Source organism: Leuciscus leuciscus (assembly GCF_965113295.1).
Source record: "Leuciscus leuciscus genome assembly, chromosome: 20".
NCBI lineage: Eukaryota > Metazoa > Chordata > Actinopteri > Cypriniformes > Leuciscidae > Leuciscus > Leuciscus leuciscus.
The window spans coordinates 24,625,807-24,631,462 of record NC_138744.1 but is presented as its reverse complement, the minus strand read 5'-3'; the positions used below and the strand labels follow the sequence as shown (position 1 = coordinate 24,631,462).

The window sequence follows — 5,656 nt, the reverse complement described above, 5'->3', positions numbered from 1 at the left end:
TACACAGAGGCGACTGCGCTGGCTTGGCCACCGGTGCAGGATGGATGATGGTCGTATCCCAAAGGACGTTCTGTACGGGGAGCTTGCCACAGGAACACGACCAACTGGACGGCCAACCCTGCGCTATAAGGACGCCTGCAAGCGAGACTTGAAAGCGTGCAGCATCTGCCCAGCTGATTTGGAAGCAGTGACATCGGACCGCGAAAATTGGCGATCCACCGTTAAGGCTGGTGTCCTTCTAGCTGAAGAAAAAAGAGCAATGCAGTGGGAGGAGAAGAGGACCCGCCGGCAGCAAAGAGTTCAGCCTGCCCCCACTGACACCACCACTGCTTACACTTGTAGCAACTGCCAGCGGTGCTGTCGCTCCCGTATCGGACTCTACAGTCATAGCAGAGTCTGCAACCAAACCACAGACCTACCTGGGTGCAGATTCTAAACCATTGTCTCTCGAAGACAGAAGGATGCCAACAAGCGGCCAAAGCCGTTTCAAACAACTGGTATTCATCCATATTAGCCATCTTGCAATGTTTACTAATGACTTTGACGTCACAGCGCTGTCGTCATCTGTTTAGCTCGCCTCTGCCTCTGGTGCAGCTCAGATCGAGGGGCATATTTAATGAATGAATGAATGAGGCATTTATATAGCGCTTTCATATGTACTACTGTACACCCAAAGCGCTTTACAATCATATCAGGGGATCTCTCCTCAACCACCACCAGTGTGCAGCATCCACTTGGATGATGCGACGGCAGCCACAGTACAACGGCGCCAGTGCGCTCACCACACACCAGCTATAGGTGGAGAGAGGAGAGAGAGTGATGGAGCCAATTCAATGGAAGGGGATTATTAGGAGGCCATGATTGGTAAGGGCCAATGGGTGGAATGTGGCCAGGACACCGGGGTTACACCCCTACTCTTTACGAGAAATGCCATGGGATTTTTAATGACCACAGAGAGTCAGGACCTCGGTTTTACGTCTCATCCGAAAGACGTTAATGAGCATCATTACTCGACACCAGAGTAACTCGCTGAGCAAATTCAACTTGTGCTCTCGCGATAACTCTGGATTACCAGGGTAGAATATTAGATCCCTTACTTCAAAAGCACGTATTGTTAATGATTTGATTACAGACTATAATCTAGATGTGCTGTGTTTGACAGAAACCTGGCTAAAACCAAACGATTACATTACTTTAAATGAGACCACCCCGCAAGATTACCGTTATAAACATGAACCCCATCTGAAAGGCAAAGGGGGAGGTGTTGCTGTAATTTATAGTAATATTTTTAGAATTACTAAGAAGTCTAGTTTCAAATATAATTCTTTTGAAGTGTTGGTGCTTAATATAGCAATATATAGTGTAAATGATAAATCACATTTGAGATTTGTGCTGGCTACTGTATACAGGCCACCAGGGCACTATACAGACTTTATCAAAGATTTTGCTGACTTTCTATCAAACTAAGTATTGGTTGCAGATAAAATCATAATTGTTGGTGATTTTAATATACATGTAGATAACGAAAAAGATGCATTGGGACTGGCATTTAAAGACATTCTTAACTCTATTGGAGAACTCTAACTTGATAGTACAGAATTAGTCAATTACAGGCCGATCTCGAATCTACCTTTTCTGTCAAAGATGCTAGAAAAGGCGGTATCCTCACAACTATGTTCCTTTTTAGAAATAAATGATATCTGTACCGCAGTCCGCCGGATCCAGGCTGTATCCAGATCTGATGAAGGACCTGCGTCTGGACGCAACGACAAGCGCAGTCCTGAAATGTCAACTAGGCTCTTCCATGTGAAGGCCTCCCTCCCCTCCCTTTACCTATCTATGGATAAAGCGTTGTCGGGATAATTCCGGTTCGCGTGGCTACGTGGAAGCGATAAAAATTCTGTATTATTTATTTTAAGGCCAGACAAGTAGTATGTTGAGGGTTGATTTGTGGGGAGGGACTGCGCACATGTGTTCAAGCGCACATGCCACATGTGCACGCCATCGGCGTTCTCACTGGTTCGCATTTTTTAAGTTTGCGCAGAAAGAACTTTTCTGTTAAAACGGTGTCGTGTTAGCGGCCCCTAAGTTAATAACTAATGATCGTTGCGACGGAAGTGAATCAAACTAACTTTAGCTGGACAATAACGTTATTCTAGAGCTGCTATAAAGCCAAAACACTTTACTTTAATTTCCTATTATCAATGTAAAGCTGCTTTGGAACAATCTACATTGTTAAAAGCCCTATATAAATGAAGATGAATTGACTTGACTTGACTGTATTAAGTTGCAGAAAGTTGTCTGCCATCCATTTGTTAATGGTGACTAAACAATTTTAGGGACAGTTTATCTAATCTATGTGGACTAAAAGATATATATTCTTGGATGTCATCAGCATAATAATGCTAAGATATTTTAAAACTAATAATAATCTTGCCAAGAGGAAGCATATACAGCGGGGGAAATAAGTATTGAACACGTCATCATTTTTCTCAGTAAATATATTTCCAAAGGTGCTATTGACATGAAATTTTCACCAGATGTTGGTAACAACCCAAGTAAGCCATACATACAAAGAAACAAACAAAAATAAGTTCAGAAATTAAGTTATGTGTAATAATGTGAAATGACACAGGGAAAAAGTATTGAACACATGAAGAAAGGGAGGCACAAAAAGGCATGGAAAGCCAAGACAACTGCTGAAAACTTACAGTAATTAAAAAGCAATCCAGCCCCCTGTCAGTGGAAATTAATAACAGCTGGTTCAGTCCCAAATGATGGCCTACAAAAAGGTCTCATTGCCAAGGTGTCACACAAGACACATCTCATGATGGGTAAAAGCAAAGAGCTGTCTCAAGACCTTCGCAACCTAATTGTTGCAAAACATAATGATGGCATTGGTTATAGGCGCCATTCTAAGCTTCTGAATGGTCAGAAGAGCACTTTTGGGGCCATAATACGGAAGTGGAAAGACAATAATTTTACCATAAATTTGCCTCGACCAGTGCTCCTCGCAAGATTTCTGATAGAGGAGTGAAAAGAATAATCAGAAGAGTTGTCCAAGAGCCAAGGATCACTTGTGGAGAGCTTCAAAAAGACCTGCAGATAGCAGGTACTGTTGTCTCAAAGAAAACAGTAAGTAATGCACTCCACCGCCATGTCCTGTATGCACGCTCACCACGCAAGACTCCATTACTGAAAAAAAAAGCATGTTGAAGCACATTTAAAGTTTGCTGCACAACATTTGGAAAAGCCAGTGAAATACTGGGAGAATATAGTGTGGTCACATGAGAGCAAAATTGAACTGTTTGGATGCCATAATACACACCATATTTGGAGGAGAAATGGCAGTGCACATTACCCTAAAACACCATACAACTTGGTGTTGGCTCTTGGACAACTCTTCTGATTATTCTTTTCACTCCTCTATCAGAAATCTTGCGAGGAGCACTGGTCGAGGCAAATTTATGGTGCAATTATTGTCTTTCCACTTCCGTATTATGGCCCCAAAAGTGCTCACTGGACCATTCAGAAGCTTAGAATGGCGCCTATAACCAATGCCATCATTATGTTTTGCAACAATTAGGTTGCGAAGGTCTTGAGACAGCTCTTTGCTTTTACCCATCATGAGATGTGTCTTGTGTGACACCTTGGCAATGAGACCTTTTTGTAGGCCATCATTTGGGACTGAACCAGCTGTTATTAATTTCCACTGACAGGGGGCTGGATTGCTTTTTAATTACTGTAAGTTTTCAGCAGTTGTCTTGGCTTTCCATGCCTTTTTGCTCCTCCCTTTCTTCATGTGTTCAATACTTTTTCCCTGTGTCATTTCACATTATTACACATAACTTAATTTCCGAACTTATTTTTGTTTGTTTCTTTGTATGTATGGCTTACTTGGGTTGTTACCAACATCTGGTGAAAATGTCATGTCAATAGCACCTTTGGAAATATATTTACTGAGAAAAATGATGACGTGTTCAATACTTATTTCCCGCGCTGTACATACTGAACAACAGAGGGCCGAGCATAGAGCCTTGTGTCACACCACAGGACAAAGGGACAGAGTCTGACATGTAAGATCCTATGGACACAGAAAAACTCCTGTCGGAAAGATAGGAGGCAAACCAATCCAGAGCTAATCCAGAAATGCCCACTAGAGAGTTCAGTCTATCAATCAGAGTGTAGTGATCAACAGTATCAAACACTGCACTGAGATCTATCAAGACCACAGAACATTCACCTGCATCAGCAGCCATCAAAATATAATTTGAGACCCTAAGGAGGGCAGTTTCAGTTGAATGGTTTTTACGAAAACCAGACTGAAATTTATCACAGATATTATGAGCTATGAGATATTATCACTACATCTCCCACAATCCTCCCTGGTTATCCCCTGCACTCACTTCACAATTACCACACCTGTTTGTCATCACCCTCTTCTACCACTCTACATAAGTCACCACACACAGAGGCTGAATCCGAAATTGCCCCCATACCCTCAAATAGGGAGTTATTTGTAGTGGTGTCCGAAACCATAGTGGACGTTCTTGAGTGCATTTATTCAGTCCCATATTCCACTGCAATAACGAGTGTACAACTATGTACGCTCAACGGCTGTCCGAATTCGCTCACTCCTTTTCATTCACTCCTTCAAGTGAACAGTGTTAGTAGACTAATGTAGGGAATAGGGATTGTGGATTCAGCCAGAGATTGTCTGGTCTCGTCTCTATTTAGGACTGTTATATCGTCTACGACTCCAAATGCATTGACTGCTATGCTTCCTTACCTGAGTCTACTAGTGTAGTCTACTCTACACTACTAACTGTGTGATCTCCCCATGCTCCAGGTGCAGTGTTCCTTCCTTCCTGGATCCCTGTTTCCTCCAGATCATCTGGTTACTACCTGTACCGATAAGAGACATTGTTCATATCCAGTACAACAGTGATTTAAATGTGTGTGTGGTGCTACTTACCTCTCAGGATTGTCTTCATCGTTCTTCATCAGGTCTGGTTGTTGTTGTGTATATAATCCTTAATCTCTATATTTCACCTGCTTGTTAATAAACGGAGTCATTCACTTTACCTACCTGTGCCATCGAATCTGTGTTCCGTGACAATAATAAGCATTGCAATATGTAGCCTAATTGATTACAGTGTGTAAACTTTTGATTCAACTTTAGTTTTTTTTCTGATTATATTCTTCTGAGACGTCAGCTAATTCACAAGTATTCATTTAATTGGAGTGATAGGAATTGGTAGCCTACATATGTCATAATATGTCTTTGTTTTGCTTTTGTAATTGTCATGCAATGAGAAAGAGAAGGACTCAAACGCAGCAGAACAGTCAGTCACAATATTCCAAAAATGCATTGAAATCAATTAAATAATCAAAATAATTGGTATTAAGGAGCAGGTAGAAAACATCCACACCAAACAGTGATGGAATGTACACCGAGACGAAGATTTCTAGCAGTGATAAACAACGGAATCCACTGGAGAGCAATGAGAGGAAGATAACTCCACCATGAGGGCAAAAAATCATCTCTCCCTCCAGAGTGGGCATAGGCCTAACGAGTGCTGTTGGTGAGTCGAGTCAGCAATCAAACTCGAAATAATGTGAGCCAATGACTGGTGATAGATACTAGTCTGACACA

General features: G+C 41.9%; 1 protein-coding gene across 2 annotated transcripts in view; it reads right to left on the bottom strand.

Annotated features, from left to right (window-relative positions):
- Positions 1-1,859: 1,859 nt before the first annotated feature.
- LOC309484173 (C-C chemokine receptor type 5-like) overlaps positions 1,860-5,656 on the bottom strand; it is a 7,557-nt gene continuing 3,760 nt past the window's right edge. For both annotated transcript variants that reach the window (XM_082150443.1, XM_082150444.1), the window contains exon 2: positions 1,860-5,656. This exon is cut by the window's right edge. The gene's annotated coding sequence lies outside the window, so the exon portion shown is untranslated.